This window comes from Drosophila sulfurigaster, chromosome 2L, assembly GCF_023558435.1.
Source record: "Drosophila sulfurigaster albostrigata strain 15112-1811.04 chromosome 2L, ASM2355843v2, whole genome shotgun sequence".
Classification (NCBI taxonomy): domain Eukaryota; kingdom Metazoa; phylum Arthropoda; class Insecta; order Diptera; family Drosophilidae; genus Drosophila; species Drosophila sulfurigaster.
Window position 1 is genome coordinate 23315686 of NC_084881.1, and position 19836 is coordinate 23335521.

The following is a 19836-nucleotide window of genomic DNA, read 5'->3' on the forward strand; positions in this document are numbered from 1 at the left end:
CTCAACGATACAATGATGGCTGGGGAGTAGAAAGGGAAAGGGGGGAAATGGGGGAGAGAGAGAGAGAGAGAGCGAGTATTTAATGCTGGGTCACTGACAAAACTAACTGTGTTATTCCGCCTGCTTTTGTTGTTGTTGTTCTTTTTGTTCGCTGTGTTAATCCCTGCTGACCAATAAAGCCGCTTGTGTGATATACAACGACAACGACAACGACTACGACAAAGTTTTACCAGCAACACATGTCCATGTCCCGGGCTGAGCGATGTACAACAGCCCAGCAGGAAGAGCTGCGAAGCTGGGAAGCTACGTAGAACAAAAGCACAAAACTGAAATAAAATTAAGCACATTAAAAAATGCTTCACAAATTTACAAATCTCTTGTTCGTGAAGGCAGCGAGCGAGTTCGGAGTTCTCCAGATGGAGATAGAGATTTTAAATCGAGTGAAGTAGCAAGCAGCCACAAAAAAAGCAGAGAAACAAAAAAGGTCAACAGGAAAAAAGGGTCAGCAGCAGCACGTGAAAAATGAGCTACCACTTTTGAATATGGACAATAACGACAACAAATATGTAGGAGTTGAAGTTGCCACCCTTCGACTTAATCGAGAATTAGGATTGCCACACACACGCACACATATTAAATTAGCCAGTTGGGCAACCCATTGCCCCAATGCCATGGCTAAGCCTGGCGTTGGCTTTGGGGTTAAGCGCCTCGTGTGTGTGTTTTCCCCCTTTTTCAGATTTATTTTTTGCACAAGCAGCTTTCCATCATAGGTAGCATGCATTTTCTGCTGCTAGTTGTTGTGGATACTCCAAAAATACAGCAAAATCAGATGAAAACCAAATGAGGGGCAACAAAAATTAAAAAAAAAAGAAAAACCATAGCGCAACCGACACACAGACAGATAAAAACTTAATTAAAGACTTCATTAACTTTGCTTTTGTTATGGTGTTGCTGACTGGTTGTTGTTGTTCTTGTTTAAGCCGAGAGCTATAGATCTTCCTCTCCCTTCCCCCCCCTCTTTCACTCTCAGGCTCTGCATGTATTCATATTCACCATTAAGTGGCTGCCCAAAGGCCAGCGTTTGTGTGCGCTTTAAACTGTTGTTGTTCTTGTATTTTATTATGAATTATTTTCATTTCATTACCTTTTAATTAAGCTTTAAAATAGCAGCAACATTATATAAATAAACAACAAAAATACAACACAACAGTATACGTAATATTGCGTATACGTCACATTCATACAACATCATGTGGAAGCTGATGAAGCGATAAAGTGGAATGAGACGAAGTGTTGTCAGTTATGTTGTGCACTTTGATGTAATTAATGCACAAGCACAAAGACTGACATTTCATTAAAGGTGCCAAATGTTGAAAATCACTGAGAAATAAAATTAAGTCTTCCAATCAAAAATCGAGACATAAGTAGCAAATTGAATTATACTATATATTTATTAACATTTTATCTAAACTACATTTAAATAACTGTGTAATATAAATGAAATTTAATTTCTATGTCTGCGGCCTACAAAATCTACGCAATTAAGTTTACTTAACATTTCATGCCACAACTTTAAATCTCTTTTACTTTGCACACGTTTTGTGCTTCCGCTTCAAATTGAAATTGTGTCTTAGGGTTGGGTTGAGTGAAGTTGCGTCTCGTTCCTCGGGCCCTGTACACAAATTACGCGTAATAATTTTATTTGCATGTTTTATTTAATTTTTCATGCCACTCTGATTACAAAATTGAATTGGCAGCTTAGTTTTATGCGCGTCAGCTACTTGGCAGCAGCCAACAGCAACTCCCCCGATTCCCTTCGCTCTCTCTCCCCCTCCTTGCTAAGGCAGAAAGCAACGCACCCAGCAACGCCAGGTGGGGCAGACACCCACAAAGTATTCCCAGTTGCCATACAATTAGCGTGGTCTGAAAGATCCAACACTCCCCAGCCTCGACTTCGACTTCGACTCTCCTGACTGACAATCCTCCGTCCTTCTTTCCGTCTCTCATTCCAGAGCGAATGCCCACGAGTTTCTAATGATGTTCCTCGAACTTTTGCCTTGTCTCAACAGTTTCATTTGGTTCGACATCGTCGTTTGCCCTGCCAATGATTGTTGTTTTTCCTTGCCTCATTCCATTCCCCTCTCTTCACCGTTCGTCTCCTCAATCTACCCGCTCTCACACTGTCAACAAAAAATGTTCTGCCAGAATCATTACCTCCTGAAAAGGGAGAAGAGAGACGCGAAGAGGCGGTCGACATTGGGCGTAACTTAAATGCGCTTAAAATTAAATCTGATTTCATGAATATTGATTGATTGCTTTCACCTTGAATGAAAATCCGCTTTTGTGCTACTTTTTGTATACTTTCTTCATCTTCTGTTTGCTCGCTCTCTCTCACTCTATCGCATTCTCTACCTCCACCTGGCATTGAGCGTCAGATCCTTTGGGTCTATCGTCCTGTTTACTGGCGCCAGTTTGGGCGCTTTTTTGCCTTGAACTCTTAAGTTAAATTAATGAGCTCCAATGTTGGCTGGTATTATGTAAAATTATTTGACCAAAAATAAGTTGATTTAATTGAGTGTGAGTTAAGGTTGTCTCCTGGCTTATGTACGGCATAAGGACAGCGCAACCATTATCTCCGGCTATAGACAGGAAGTTGCCATTTCGGTTGCCGTTCTCTGACTTCGGCATGATTTTATTGGGCAGTTAATCATGTCAAAAAGGGAAAGCGAAAGACCTTCAAACAAACGATATGACGAAATGTTTGCGTGTTACACAACTCACAACAATATATATTTATTAATTTTGCAATATTTGCACTCCATAAATTTTTAAATAAAGGATTTCATAATTTGATTAAATTTATCATCAGCTATTGACTAATTTTTCTACAACAAAGGACCAACAACACGCAACACATTTAGAAAATAAATTACATGTCGCTGTAAACACAAAAAACTTTTCGCGTTTTGACCATGAGCCATATAAATATAACAATTTAAAAACTTTACGCTCGCATTTTACAAATACAAATCCCTAAAAAAAGTATAAAATGTGAACTAAAAAATATAGAAAAACTTTTCTGTTGACTGTGAAAAATATTGTGCAACAAACAACAAAGTTACGCATAAAAAAGTGTGAATTGCACTGCACAAAACTACTCGTTCTACTCGTATTATATGCTCTTTTTCCCCACTTGGTTTTACTTTCGTTCTCTTTTTTTTACGTATTTATACATACTCGTAGTTGCTATTAAATTTGCCTGCATTAAATTTAGTTTGCCAGCCGAAAATGTTGTTTGCTTTGGACTTTGTTTGCCTACGCTTTTTGTGTGGCATCGCAGCGAACAAGAAGAACCCGACTAACAATAGCCACAAGAACTTGCACTCTAATTTGGGTAGGCCAAAAGTTGCGTTTACACCAAGTTTAAACACAAACAAGCTTGGCTTGTTTACGTTTGTCATAACATCTAGTTTTAATTTGTGGCAAGACTTGCCAACATATTTCGGTTCGCATTTGCTGAACAACTTTTTCAGCATTGATCACAATCGCAGTGGACGCATAAACGTCGCAGCCCGCAAAAGTATGCTACACTTTTGTGTGCTTGCTTGCACTTGGACGGCACATTTTATGCGTCTAGTTACCGTTGCACACACTGCTGCTGCTGCTCTCTGCCTGCCACTTGAAACTTTCGCTTTCAATGCGCTTTCATGGCAACCAAAAAGAGGGTTACATATGAGAAAAGCATGCGAGTTGTATGCGGAAAAACTGGGTTAACGAAGCCGCAACCACAGTCCGCGTTCCTTAGATGCATTGCATTGCGTTCGTTATGCAAGTCGAACACAAAAAAAAAAGAAAGCCAAATGCAAAAAAAAAATACAAAAAATTAAACACAAACATGCTCTGCTCATTTTATTGCCCCGGCTAGATGTGACCTTGCTACTGTTAAAAATACCAAATGGAAAAATTAATCAAACTGCAAATGCTTTAAATTCAATTTGAGTGGCATTTGATTTTGATTTTCGGTCAAGGCATATTTACATACACAAATAGCGATAGAGAGAGAGAGATAGAGAGAGGGCGAAGGCTGGCAGATCGTTGCAGCTGTCACCATTGACAGAAAGTCAAAAAGTTGGCAGCTAACGGAACTGAAACTGACAGCGCCAGACACCGCAATGACAATCGGCCAAAAGGGACACGACGAGACGACAAATTGAAGTCCAACTGAGAATTTGATTTCCACAGCCAACTAAAATATTTTCCTTCCTTTACTTTTTGTTCTTCTTTTTATTTCATTTTTTTTGTCGCCCACGCGACAACAGCTGGCCGACAACAATGAAGACTGAAAGGGGACTGAGAGCGAGAGAAGGGGCACAAAAAAAAAAACAACTCCAATTTTAATATAAGAAACAACAAGTGAAGCACCCTGAAGACCTTCCGAGTGCGTTTTCCAGCTGTTCCACTTTTTGGCATTTCCATTTCCCTTTTTGCTTCGCTTTCTCATTCGTCGTCGTCATCGTCGTCGTTGTCAGTCAGACAGTTTTCATCTTGTTTGCATGTGTTTCTGTGGTTTCCCTTCTCTGTGTATGTTTTTGTCTCTCTTTCACTTGCTTTCCGGAAACATTTTTATATACTCTGCACTCATAATGGGCTTGGCATCAAAGAATGCAGTAAAAATATCTGCAAACTCTTGATTGTTTATATTGAAAGTTTTCTTTGTATGCAGAATAATTGCCCACAATCATATTATAAACAAACGAATTGAATATGTGAAGCGATTGTCAGATATTTTCCTATTCAAAGGTATATAAAAGTTAAAATGCCTGAATTCAAATAAAAACCTATAAACCTTTGACTTCTGAGAAACAGAAGCTATTTTCTTAGTTATTGGGTCTTCTAGGAATTTATTTGAATAGGCATTAAAGTGAAACAAATTTAACTGCAAACTGGAAGAAAGCCTTTTCAATTCAATAGTGAACTAACAAAACAGAAATCGTAATTCAATTAAAATAGTGTTGAAAATTGTTTGGAAAAATATCAACATTAAATGAAACACAAAAATAAACTCAGTAACTTTTTAATGAATCTTCTAAAAAAGGCAAATATGGGACAAAGACAGCAACAGAGAAAGCTGAAAGCAGATAGAGAGATAAAAAATTCAAGTTGACTAGCTGCAGAAATTGTGTGCATAGTTTTTAGCAATTTGTTTACAAGTTTTTCCTGCTGAAGCAAAAATACAATTTCCGTGTTAAGTTGGAAAACAAACAAACTGTCTGCCAATTTTTAACGTTCTGCCAGACTTAACCCAACAACGAAGCTCAATGCAATCGAGTGCTAGTTGAGTTCAAAATCAAGAATCAAGAATTGAGTACTGACTACCCGAGTGCCGACTACCAAACAAGCCCAGCACCATCATTGCGCGAGAGAGAGAAAGAGGTGGACATAGAGAAGAGAGAGAGAGAGAATAGAGAGGGAACTGCGTCTAGTTGGTAGTTCGAACATGGAAGATGGAGCAAAAGTAAATTTCCACTTGCAGTCAATAATCAACTAAGCATAAAATAGTATTTGAGCTATTGAAGCAGCAAAAATTTGTTGCTGCTGTTGCCAGCAAGCCAACAGAAAATGTATTAACGACTACGTAATACCGTTTAAATTGTTTAAATATCAAATTAAAATACATAAACATTAATAATTTAATACTATTTAAATGTGTATAAAGGAATTATTGAATATGTGTCTTTACAAGCCAGGAATCAAGCTAAGAATATTAATGAAAATGTTATCTCAATGATTAATTATTATTTTGCAAATATTGTTTAATTGCTAGTTGATAACAAAGACAAATAATATTAAAACAAGTTTTAAATATTTTAATGAAAAATTACTCACCTCGAAGTCGTGTGGATCTCTCAATCATCAAATGTTGTTATTCCCATTTGGGTGTTATTTAATGGGTACAGGGTACAAAAATATCAAGAAGAAAAATCCGCTTACACATTGGACTTGCACTTGGTAAGTTGCCCAAAAGAATGCTGCAAAGAAGAAAAAAATTGAAGTAAATATATATATCAGAAATTTTGTGTGTAGCACGACGACGACGAGTAGTTTCTTCGCATTCCACGCTTTTCCTTCAGTTTGAGGAAATTTATTTGATATTCTGCACATGCTCGCACTCAATTCAAGTTAAATTATTTTTCAGCAATTTCTAAATATATAAATGTATATAATAGTATGTATGCCTAAGCATTTCCTATGCACAGCTGCGGGAAATAATCAGGAAGAGTGACGTTCCAAGGGCGGTCGAGGGGGGTAAATAAGCTGGCAAAAGGTAAATGGGAAAGGTGCAACCAAAAAACAGCAAAGAGAAAAAAGATTTCTAGCTAATTTGCGGCAATAACATCAAAGCCGCTTTTGCCTTTTTTCCTTGCTACCCTTTTCCCAGGTTTCTGTTTTTTTTTTTGCTGTGCCTAACCAATTGGCCTTTTTTCTGTACTTTGCTGTGCTGTGCTGATGGGCGTATTCAAGGGCCGGAAATGTGGGCGTAGTGGGCGTGGCGTGTACAGTGTGTGCTCATCTGTTAAATGTTGCGTAGAAAATCATTTTGTGCCGTCTCATTTCGGTTCCTGTTATTGAAAATGTTAGGCGCTTTAATTTTGTTTGCACTAGAATTTGCAGTAGATTTGCAAATTTGAAAAATGAAGAGCTGCCTTTAATTAAGCATACGCCTCGTGTCTCGCACGCTCTGCATATTTTTTTTTGGCAATTGCTTCTTCAAACTAAACATGATTTACATATAAACAGGAAACTCAGCTGAAATAATAAAAGCAATTGAATGCAGGAAGTCGCGTCCCCCTTCCATTATCTTTCTGCGAATGGCAATTTCAATTCGCAGCGAACTTTTTATTGTTTCTCGCGCAATTCTCAGTTCCCTGTTGGATACCATATATGTGTTTCTTTTTGGCGCATTGTTTGATGGCGGTTTTGAATATACAAAGGACACGCCACAAGCACACACACACAAATACACACACGCATTAGAGCGGCAGCCAAAAGATAACTTAAACGACTCTGAAAGCAGTTGATTCAAGTGCTTAAAGATTAAAGGTAGTCCAGGGACATTTCCCAGCAATATATCAAGTAGTCAATCAGCCTTTATAGATTTGCTGCTGATGATAACCCTGGGAAAAGTCAAGGGAAACCTATTTGCTGCTCCTGCTCCTGCTGCTGCTGCTGAGCTGGTGCTACTTTTGATATCAAGTCGCAACATCCTTTTTGCCTTTGGGCTGGGCTTCGGTTCTCTAAGCTGGCAACATGGAAACCCATAGAAATGCCGTGCAAAACACATTTTTGTTTACCATTCTAGCTGAATTGTGGGTGGAACGAAAAAGCCACAGCAGACTCAAGTGCTCAGCTCTAGCCAGCAGCTTGGTCAGGGCAGGGCAGGGCAAACAGGACGAGAGCGAGGTGGACGAGAAAGCGATTTAAAGGATTTTCGCGTTAAGCGTTGCCTGTCAGCGTTTGGCATGCGGCTTACAGGTGGCCCCATGGTTTATGCGCTTAAACAGCAAATGACTCCCCCTGCCCCCTTAAATGAATGGTCTCGACCATTTGCGATCTCTCTAACAGATATGTAACTGCATTTTATTGCATTAGCCAAACTAGCGAGGAAAATATATTGCAATTGCAAACGAAGAATAGGAAGTTGTTAAGGCACAAGCTGAAAATAAACTTGTTGCTAAAGTGAAACTCGATTATAATTAAATCGTCATTTAAACAACCAGCTTAAAACTTGAGTTTTTAAAATTTTGTATTATAATTGCATTTTATTTATGAATTTACTACGTTGACTAAATTGCGATGTGTATTAAAACTATTTCGCTTTAAAAAAAGGAAGAAATAAAGCCAAGTAATCAATATAAATCAAGTCTTTGGCAATGTTAAGAAGTAAGAAAATTACAATCGATTTTCTCAACTTAGATATACCTGCTGCACATTTTGAATAAAAGCAAAACAGTGCACAGCAAATTAATATTGCGCAAAAATTCTGAAATACACCAAATATAATATTTAGTAATGCATTAAAAATATACAACAGAATAAACAAATATACCCGTAGACTCGTAGTAAGTTGACGTTTTTTTTTCAAAACAAAAGAATTCCTTAATAACAACAATCTTTATCTAATACATACATTTCCAGCAGACTCATAGTTATGTATATCACAATATCCTTCTACTCTATGGGTAAGGGGTAAACAAAAAAATAAAGAACTTTGGCAAACCGTGTTTGCAAGTGCAATGAATCGATTCGATTAATCTGATTTGATAAAAATATTAGCGCCAAAGAGAATCTTTAACTATGTGCGAAATATATATGCAATGCTATATTCAGTTTTTTGCCTGCACTGTAAACATACTTTTAATTGCAAATTCGAAAATGCACGATTCGCCGAAAATGTGGAAAAATATCGAAAAACGAAATCATCTACGAAATGCATAATTCAATTTTACGCGCCGTTGAACTTTCTAATGAATTATCACAGCGCAGAACTTTTCATTGGATCTGTGTTCTGTTCTGTTTGGTTCGGTTTGGTTCTGTTCTGTTTTTAATGCATTTCCATTACATTTCGCATTTGGGAGGTTGAACCCCTTTCACGCTTTCTCTTTCTGTCTGCGTTGTTGGTATTCCGATAGTTAGATGGATAGATTTGGAATGCTGTTTCGCCCTTCGTTTCATTTCACTACGTTCAATTAATGAGCAATTTGATTGCTAGACTGCAAAAATATTTTCACAAATTTGTGCACACTGCCAAAGTTCGCAAATATTATGTGAATTTCTACAAAAGAACGAAAATAATTTGCACATCAAAAAATTGTACACATAACGTTGTTTTTTTCGGGGATCTGAATAAATATGCCATATGTCAGGCAGACAAAGAGGCAACGAGCTGACAGATTTCGTCGCATCACATCAACTCGGTGAAAAGTTCATAAAGAGTTTGCCAAAAATTGTGAAATGAAACAACTGAAAGTACTTTTCAGTTCGAGAGTTGAACTTACAAGGCAGTCAGACAGACAAATGCATGTACTTCTACTTGTATTTAGTCGGCTGGGAAACAGCTGCAAAATGACAACAACATCGGAATATTACGAAAACGTGGGCAACACATGGCGATTGCTTATGAGTATTATCTGCTTTTAGATTTTTCATTTTGAGTTTTTAACAAACTTTGACGTAGCACAGAAATAGAAATGTGGAGTAAAAGATGGAGAATATTAATAATAAAGTTGATTTTTACTTCATTCAAAATTAAAGTATAAATGTACTATATTTGATACATCTCACAATATATTCCAAAACTTAGAGGAAATCAAAAGTTATCACCTGATTTATTAATACTCTTTTTCCACGAATAGATTCCAAACTTATTGTTATTCAACTCTTTCTAAAGTCGAAGACAATTTTCGTTGTTGTTAGTTGATTTTGTGGCATAAAAGCAATATAATACAAAATAAACAGAAAGGCGAATTTTTATTTTTGATTGTTTTCAATTTTCCCGTCAATATGACAAAGTATTGACAGGTTTATTGGTAAAACATGTCGGCAATATGCGACCAAAATTCAGATAAGAAAACTTTCATAATTTATATGATTTGCATGCAAAGTTTGTAGTAAGTATATAAATTTCGAGAGACACACTCGCACACATTTCATTTCACACTTTTGCACACACGCGCCATGCAAATTGAGTGCAGCTGTTATCAGAAAGGCGCCAAGAAAAAGGAATGACAAAGAAGAGCAAACAGATAATGCTTGATAAATGTGCGTACAATGTGTGGAGGCCACACTGAAGGACGACGAGTTAACAACATAAAGCGCCTTTTAACAGCATCTCCTGAACTCTTCCCTACCCCCCCCCGCTCATCGCACATTTCCACACCGCGCGCCTTGTGCGGCTTTTTATATGCAAATTTGTTAAGGGTTAACATTTGACTGAAGGTCAGTTGGCAATGGTTTGTATTTGGTATTGCCACAATATATATTGTATATCATTTTTTTTAAGCGACAAAATTGATTGACATTTTGCACCCTTGAGGCTGTTTTCAATATACCAAACGACTACCAAAAACACTCCTTCTCCCATGCCAAGCATTCTAGAGAGCGAGAGATGATTTTCTGCTGATAAACCCTTTAAGCCATTTTTAGTTTATTGTTATACAACGGCTACACAAAAAAAAACGTAGAAAAATAAAAAAAAAATAAATAAATTTTCATATAAATTGAATGTGAGCAGTGGATGAAATGTGAAATGTGTTGCCTCCGGGCCATTTCATTGTGCGTGTTGAAGTTTGACAATGGCCGGGAATGTGAAGGGAGAAACGAGAGAGTGGGGGAATATCCAGATGATAGAGGACTCTGTCACGAGGTGGGGTAAAGTTGACTTGACTTTAAGCTTCACAAGTGTTTTTTTTTTTGATGTGACAATGTAAACTCAATGCTACCTCTTTAAATTTGTCGACTTTTTTTATACGTTGACATGACCCAGAATTAACAGTTGTCAGAGGCGATTGGTAAGCTGTGATTTATGTTATTAATAAAAATGTTGAAAATTTGAAAGGTTAAAATATTGCTAAACGCATTTATTAAAAGCTTACTAATGATAAATTCTAACTGGAAATAGTCATTATTAATTAGTATTATAATACGTTTTAAATAGAAATAAACTAAATTGCAATTCGAAGGTGAATTAAATGCTATAAATATTATTCATCAAATTCAAAAGCTAAGAAGATTAAGCCACTTCTTATGTGAAATAAAGTTTGCTTCAATTTTTGCCATGCTCACTTACATCCCTGGACAGTCGCGTAGATTTTGAGCTCTACGATATATTTTTAATGTTGTTGTATATAGCTATATCGACTATAGCTTTTAGTATATTTTAGTGACTTATATTTGTTATATGGTTTTATTGACTATTTTTTTCCCCCAAAGACTCTAATTGGGGGAAGAAAATATTTCTAGGAAATAGTGACTGCTTGCAAATTGAGTAAAAGTATTTAAAAGCTTATGATAGAAAATTAAATCATGTAAATAACCGTAATTGGTTGAGACAAATTTTATGGCAGTATGTATGTGTTTTATTTGAAACCCCAATTTTTTGTCAGTTAGTGCGTTAGTGTTAATTTGAATTATATCTAACCTTTTAAATAAATAAATAGTTTTGTTTCTTCTTCATATGTGCCTATTTTAACTTCAGTATTTAATGTAGTTTGTTGTCTTTAAATTATTCCGTTTATATTTTCTTCATCTGACACTTTAAAGCCTTCTGAAGTTGTGCTTGATTTGGTAACTTTCTGTCAATCTTTTTGGTGCCATTACGAGCATAAACACCCCTTAAAAGTACACCAATCCCTTCTTCCATGACAAAAGTGTAGCATAAAGTTGTAACTTTTTCATTGGTTGTGCATTTTGTTTGTTATTTATATTCGTCGCTCCCTCAGTCCAGCATCTTACACAGCTCTCATACGAGTTTCTGTGTGCAAGTTTCTTGTTGACATAAAAGTTTCCGCTTTTTTGGACGCTGCTTGGGGATGTATAGAGAGAGTGAGAGAAGGAGGGAGGGGTGCAACTTTTTCGTTTGTTGCTGCATCTCTGCTTCTTTTATAGTGGACTTATATCCACGAATTTGCTGCGGCAACAAATTACAAATTGATTATACGTTCAACAAATGTGTTAATGTGGCATTGTTTGCAAACTTTTGTGGTGCGGTGCGGTGCGGTGTGCAAGGACGCAATGGGATGGGAAAACTGTGTGTGAGTTGTCGAGTTGCCGAGCTGCTTCACCCGCCACTGACCATAATATATTACAACAAAACTTTCACACATAGAGAAAGAGACAGAGACAGCGACATAGGGAGTGATATGTCTGCACATGTATGGAGAAAAGTTTTGCTCGAGTTTTTCGTTTTTCGTTTCCACTTTTCAACGCGGCCAACAAAAATCCCTTCCACTCGCTCCCTCTCCTGAATTTACACATTTTGTAAACTCGCTGACATGCGTAAAGTTTCCATGCTAGCAAAATTTATTATGACCAAATGTGGGCGCCATCGGCGGGGAGAGAGATTCGACAGTTGTCCAGCTTCGCTCCGAAGGTCAAAGTAGTTAAAAATGTTGAGCTGCTGCTGTTTTAGATTTGTTGAAGCATGGCGTCGAAAACTTTTCTTTTATTACATTTTTTGATAATTCTACATATTGTATTCATTAACATTTAAGAAGCTTTTGCCTTGAATTCATTTTGTTTTATTTCGTTTGGTTGTTTGGTTGTTGCAACCTAAATTACATATGTTTGCCGTCTATTAAATTAGAAATTTTAATATGATCAATGAATTTCATAAATATAATATTATGTTACATATTATTAGCAAAGCTTGATTAAGTTTGCCATCAATACGATTTTTCTTTGTTTTTTATTTTACAACTTTTTAACATTTGACATTTAATTTTCAAAGTCAATATTTCGTTATTTGCAGTTTCGAAACATCAGACTCTTCTAATATTTCATCCAACAGTTGTTTACATATTAGGCATAGTAATATCATACTTTTTAAATGTTTTGTGTGCTTTTAATTTTGTACCTTTACCTTGTCACATGTAACATTTCATTTCCAAATGTCTCACTGAAGTTACGCATTCTTTTTGATTTCAATTACTTTTCAGTTTTAGTAAATAAGTTATTTTATTTTCAAGTTGTTGTCCGACATTGACACGTGATATGCTTTTTCTTCCATCCATATTCATTTTCATTTTTCACCTTTGCGTTTTCACACATAACATTTAAGTTAAAAATTGCATTCTGGTAAGAAGAATATTTCGTTATCAATTAGTTTTCTGTTTTGGACAATGAAATATTTAATTTTTAAGTCATTGCCTGATTCCTGTAAAGTCTCGCTTAATATATTACGAATATAATTAAATGCAATATCATATTTTTAGGCAATTTTATTGAATGCGTTCTTTCTATCATCAATATTATTTTTCCGCTTTTACATTTGTACCTTTGCCTTAAGTTTGTAGTTTTTGAATTTGTTGCCTGACTTCTAAGTTTCGCTTAATAATTGCATATATTAAGTATTATAGTAAATGCAGTATCATATTTTCAGGCAATTGCACTACCAAAAAAAAAAATACAAAAAAGAAAACTTCTAGTCTTAGTCTCTTTTGAGCTGAGTCTCAGTTTCAAATTCAGTTTCGTTGTTGTCGTCTGCTTTTCGGTGTCTGTCAGTTTTGGCTTATCACAGAAAACTAATTTGTTAAAATGTTGCCCGACTTATTTGTCGTTAAGGATGAAGAGAGAGCGGGAGGAGGAGAGGGAACAGAACAACTGGGCATTGCCAGGATGATGCTGTGATGCTGGCGAACTGCAAGAAATGCGCTGAACTGAAATCTCAAGCATCCATCATACGCCTGATGGGCCACTGGCAACGTCGCTGTTGCTGCTGCTGCCGCTTCTGATGTTGCTGTTGCTGCCACACCGTCAGATGCCACAGTTGGTGGCAGTAGTGTTGTGGAATGGCAACTGCGACTTTTTCGGCGATGCTCTTGTCGCCTCAATGACATTTTGTGATGAAAAATAAGTGAGGAGAAATAAATTCATGTAGCAGGCATGCTTTTTTTTTGCTTTAGTTTGCTTTGCTTTGCTTTCTTTGTATGCGCGACATCAACTTGACTTTCAAGTCAAGTAAACTGCAAGTCGAATGCTTTGTGCGCCTTTTCAGTTGCCGCTTTTCCGTTCCCATTCCATTCCCCCTCCGTTTCCCCTCTCCTATCTCTTGCCGCTCATCTGCTTTGGCAGTTTCCTTTTTGGGCGCTGTGCTTATGCTTTGTGTGCTCGTTAAGCTTTCTTGTGCCGAGGCTTATTTGCTGTCTTTCAAGCATCTTCAGGAGGCAAACGATGTCGCTTCTCATTTTAATGCCCAAGCAATCGGCTCGTTACATATTAAATTTTAAGTGGCTGACGCTTCTTTTTACGTTTTTTTTTTAACAGTAGAAGAGCCGCAACATGATTGCCTCTTTAATGGATCATGGAGCATTGCACACGACAGCATCACAGACAACCAGCACAGACACAGACAACGGCAGTCGACAGAGTCGAGAGAGAGAGAGAGAGGGAGAGAGAGAAACGAGAGTTGGCAGGCACTGTTAGGACACGGTGGTTAAAGCTCAATGAGGTGTCGCCATGATTTAGTTAGTTGTTATGTTGCAGTCACTGCATTTCCGGTCTATAACCCGGAACAGCATATTTGACTGTGTAAAACCAAGTTTGCCAGCTAACCATTTCCTCTTCCTCTTCTTACTCCCTCTATCTATTTTTCTATCTACATGCTGAGCACTGCTTTAATTTCTCCATCTTTTGCTTGCATTGAAGCATGAAAATTTACCTTACTATGCAATTTAAGCAAAACTGTGTTCATTTTGACTTTCAAAAAGGCTCTATGAAATTTAAGGCAATTTTGATTTAGCTTTAAATTACACCTATTTTTTTTATAATTTTTGTATTATATTACATATGTATATATCAAAATAATATAATATAATAATGACATTTAAATATACCAAATTATGGTAATTTACACAAACATACTACGCTATACCAAATAACTTTACCAAAAAAACCTGAAATATACCAAATTAATTTGCCAACAATATATCAATGAAATGTATCAAAATTAATATTTGGTATATTGATATAAAAAATGCTGTAAATATAAATAGATATATGTAAATATATATTGCTATCTCCTATATTTAAACTTTGAGGTCTATTTAAACAGAATGTTACATATATTTTCTGGCAGCTCACAGTTATACAAAATAGTTACCTTAATCGAGTTTTGTGCTCTATATTTTTAATCACATATGTAGACAAAATACTAACCACTTTCTATACTCACTAAAATGCCGTGAAATTTCTTGTAATTTGAATAAGTTTGAAGCTTGATGTATGCAAGACTTTATTTGAATTTCAACTTTAAAGCCTCAACACAAAAGCTTAACCGTAGGCTGCGGTATCAAGTTGCGTGTGGCAACTGCAGAATTGTCGAGTTTGCTGACCACTCATAGGTCACATTTACTTGCCATTTACTTACAACCAACTTGAGAAGCATATCTGATCTTTTTGCCTCTTTCAATCCACAGTAATTCTTTGGTCTGCGTTTTTCAGTATTTTTGCTTCTTCTCTGTTTTCTGTTACTTCAACTCGAAAAAGTGACACTCAACTTTGCCATGTGAAGCAAATAAATCATCGTAAGTTTTCAGTTTTCAGTTTTCAGCCGGTGCAAAGGCCACACGGCAGCTTCCCCCACTTTCCCCACTGCTCCCGCCTTACGTTCAGCGAATGTCCAGTGCTTTTTTCCCCGAACTGCTCTCAAGTTAATTCAATTTAAGGGAAGCACAAAAAAAAAAAGAAGAAACTTTGTCAAGCAGTTTCTTTTTTTTTATTTATATATACTATTTTTTTTGTGTTAAGGTTTCGCTTTGGCGCTTCACATTTTGCGCAAAGTTTGCAGCTCGAGCGAGTTGACACGTCATCAGGACAAAGCTACCGAAATTGTTCTATTGAAAATGTAGCGCAGAAAGCGGCAAGTCACATGATAAACAACACAAAAAGGACAATGCCATGTCCTGCTCGCTCTCTATCTCTTTCCCCACTGAGGTTGCTTAAACTTGAGCTTGAAATTTGCTTCAGTTTCAGCTTGAGCTTTTGCTGCTCTGTGAGCATTTCCTGCTCAACTATTCGCCATTATAAAAACCCACAATAAATCCACACTTTGTTGCCCTTCCATTTTGATTTACTTGCCATACATGATGTTCTATTCCATTTCACTCTCCTCTCCGTTATCCCCCTAAATCTCTTCACTCACTCCTCGCCCATTCATTGATGTGAAAGTTATGCGAAAAGTTTTGATTTGTTTAGTACATTTATTTCACAATGCCAAAGCAAAGCGTTTCGAATGTTGGTCGAAAAATTCGGAACTGCTTTTCCAAATTAACTGAAACTGCTGGAATTGAAGTCATTTTTATTTTTTCCAATATCTCTCTGCACTTTGTTTCTCTTTGTTGCTGTTGTTGTTGTTGTTGTTGTTGCCGTTGATGTTGTTATTTTAAGTGTGTTTCCCCTGTATGAAAATTTGTTTTGCTTTGGTTTTCTGTTTGTTTCTTTTGTCTAAGCCAAAAAGCGTTTCAATCAGCCATCCCTTTCTCGTCTCTCTGTGTTGCTATCTCTTTCGCTTTTGCAAGTTTTCCGTTATAAACTTGAGTTATAATTGAAAATATTGCTGTTGTTATTCATGTTGTTGCTGTTGCTGTTGTTGTTGTAGGTGTCAGTTGTTGGTGTTGTTATTGTGTGGGTTCTCCTTGAAGGAGCAGCTGTGCTTTGGTTTTAATTAAATTTTCCTGTCCACAAAAGTTTAATAGGTAACATGCTGAGAAATGAGTGTATAAACAGAAATCATTTGTTTACGGCAATGTTGCATAACAATGAGAATAACAACAAAAAAACTAAGAAACAGAAAAACAACTTAACAAAGCCAGTTTGAATTACCAAGTGCGGATAACAAATACCACAATATGTGTAAGGTGTTCTGTTGAGTTTATAAAGGTAGAGAATTTCCGATGCTAAATAACAGCTAATAAATTTTATACCACTCTCTGCACTCAATAAACTTACTATTTGCTTACTCAAGTGGCTTCGTTTGCACCTGTTCATAAGCTGTTGTATATTTTAAAAGCCGTTTATTTCAAGTAGAAGATATAAAAAATATGTGTTAGCAGTTGACTTATAATATATTGCATAATAATATATGCCATCAAAGTACATTATCTTAATTATAATTTAATTTCCTTTGCGCATTTTGAATTTATTATTGATTGCAAATATTAATGAATAACGCAAAAAATCTACAACAAATTACATAGGAAATTTGATACAATTATACAATAAACATGCGTTTTAAAGTTGATCGATTGACACATGCCTCAAATCGTGCAGTTCAATAGTTCAATTTGATAACAGGCTTAACCAATAAAAACATATTAATTTTTGATATTGGCTGTCATGGAAACTATTTTATTGTTTCATTGATTAATTTGATTACACACGATTTCTTCATACATACATAAAATTATACAAATTATGAAAGAATTTAATATGTCTAACATAATTTTAATATTTATAATCAAACCCCTAGCAAAGCGAATTTTTATTTTTGCAACTCGAATTTCTTTATATATTTTATTGTCAATGAAAAATATTAATATTTATTTCAATAAAACCTTTTCCTGTCTCTATGCCACGAATATAATTTTATTCAGATTAATGCAAAAAATGTATAATTTAATTTGAATTTATTTACAGTAGATACAATTGACAGCTGACAATTGGCGAAGCGTTTTAAAGTTGATCGATTGACACATGCCTCAAATCGCGCAGTTCAATAGTCCAATTTGATAACAGGCTTAACCAATAAAAACATATTAATTTTTGATGTTGACTGTCATCTCATGGAAACTATTTTTTTGTTTCATTGATTAATTTGATTACACACGATTTGTTCATGCATAAAATTATACAAATTGTGAAAGAACTGACTAATTCCCAACTGTTCCACAAGTCCCATATCAAGCTGTCAATATTCTTTTTTTTTTTGTGGTATTCACTTTTTTGCTATTTGCAGCATTTCCTTATTGAGCGTGCAGCTCAAAACGTGAAACTGACATATCAGAGCCATTAGTTATTAATTAACAGGCCGCATTTGTTTTCATTAATTAGCAATACTGTGTAATATCGTATGCTGGATGCATACGCGTCGTATACGCAATAATCCAAATTATATAATAAAATCATGCATTTCGAATGCTGCTGGAGACACTTATTAATTAATAATGTGTGAGCATGCGAATAATAGGAATTTAATGGTAATAGCTCAATTGCAATTGCAATTTAAAATCAATCGAATTGTTGAGAAGAGGAAAGAAGAAGATTTCGTATTTCGGTAAAGCCAAACAAAAACAAAAACAATTAAAGTTCGTCTAAGAAAAAGAAACAATAAGCCTTATCAACAATAAACAAAACATGAATTGCTCTTGACAAGGCGAATCATTCAATTAAAGTGAAACACAAGTTAAAACATTTATTTGGGACAAGTGCAGCAATTATTTCGATCAAAATGCATTCGCATAATTATTAAGTTCAAGTGCAATCAGTTTGCTTTAAAGAGCTTCCAGTGGTGAAGATTTTATTTAAGTAAATGCTGTATTCATAAATTGCAGTCAAGACAAACTTATTAAGAGGCAACAACAACAACAGCAACAATAAACCGTCTTCAACTTGAAAAGCAACAAAACGAAGCTAAAACTAAACTAAATGCAGACATAAATATTTTATGCTTAAAGTAAAAAACTTTTGCAATTTGACTGCTGCAGCTGCATTTGCTGTTGCAGTTGCACATAGCCAAAAGCTGCTGAATTTTGTTGCACACACACACACAAATACATTCACCGACACACATACACACACACATGGAAACATTGTGGCCTCGACTCAGCAGTCGTTGGTGGAGCTGCCTTTTTGTGAGCTTGGCCAAAATCTAAACATAAGTTAGCATTTAACTTGGCGCAGGGCGCAAAAGCATAAAACACGCACAACAACACACCACATGCTAGCACACACACACACACACATACCAGCAGAACCACAAAAGTGTTTCCCTTCCCCTTTTTCCTACTGCTGCTAGTTTTACACACACACTTTGGTGATCCACTTCCGTTGTGTGCGAGATAAGAAATTTACTTGGCCATTTGGATTCCGGAAGCCTTTCGTCGTCTGGGACATGGTGTAAGCGACCCAGCTCTGTGAGAAAGGGTACAAGGGGGTCAAGAGCAGAGTAAGAAACCAGGGGAAATGTTGCCCATGCTTAGACTTAGTCTCAGTCGCAGTCTCAGGTATGGGGTTCTCTTGGAGTAAAAGGAATTTCAGCGTGTAGCAAGTCAATTAAAAGTTTTTTCTTTCCTTTTTTGCGCTTGCAGTTGTTGTTAGTAGAATATGTGATATTAGTTGGGGAGTTGCGAAATCTAAAAGGAAAAAGGAGTTCAAAGTATGCAAGATTGATTGCGTATGCTGGCTAACAAAAATATACAATAATTCTATTATATAAACTACACATGCTTTTACATATCAATTTTCTATCTACATATTATATATAAAAGTCATCGTCGAAATTCTTTTATTTCCCAACTAGTGATTTTTAAAATTCTTTTGCATACTAACTAGTAATTTATAAAGTAACCCAATAAATTACCCAAAAAATATCCGTTCTTATTATTTTACACTCTTGTTTTACAGAGTTTGTTTTAATTTAAGTATTTGCGAGCATAGCAATTTATGTAGACTTCAAATATCCTTCAACTGTTATTTTTGTGTTGACTATTTTACTAATCGTACTCTACTTGTCATTAATGCTTGCTCTCTAATTCCCATTCTTGTAATATTCTTAACATGTTTCGCATAGAAAAATCAGCAATAGACTGAACCCAGAGTAACTTGGCTTTGAATAATTTATGGTCAGCAGAACTAATTAAAATTTCATGAACACGTCTCGAATGAAATTTAATGAAAACATTTGATTTCATTGTCGTTGGCTGTAGAGTTCTTTTCTTTTTGCTTCTCTCTAAGTTGTCTCGTGTCCATTTGCTGTGGACTTTCATTTCATTAAGATGCCGACGACATGATCTTTTAATTTCATTTAGATAAATATTTGCTTTATATTTCCAATTGGTTTCAGTT

The 19836-nt window shown here is 35.9% G+C and overlaps 1 long non-coding RNA gene across 1 annotated transcript; it reads left to right on the forward strand.

Moving 5' to 3' along the window:
* The first annotated feature begins 9531 nt into the window (after positions 1-9531).
* LOC133850711 (uncharacterized) lies at positions 9532-10297 on the forward strand. Its single transcript, XR_009895687.1, has 3 exons — positions 9532-9668; positions 9753-9996; positions 10061-10297. It is a non-coding gene; the product is annotated as an uncharacterized LOC133850711 (long non-coding RNA).
* The last annotated feature ends 9539 nt before the right edge of the window (positions 10298-19836 follow it).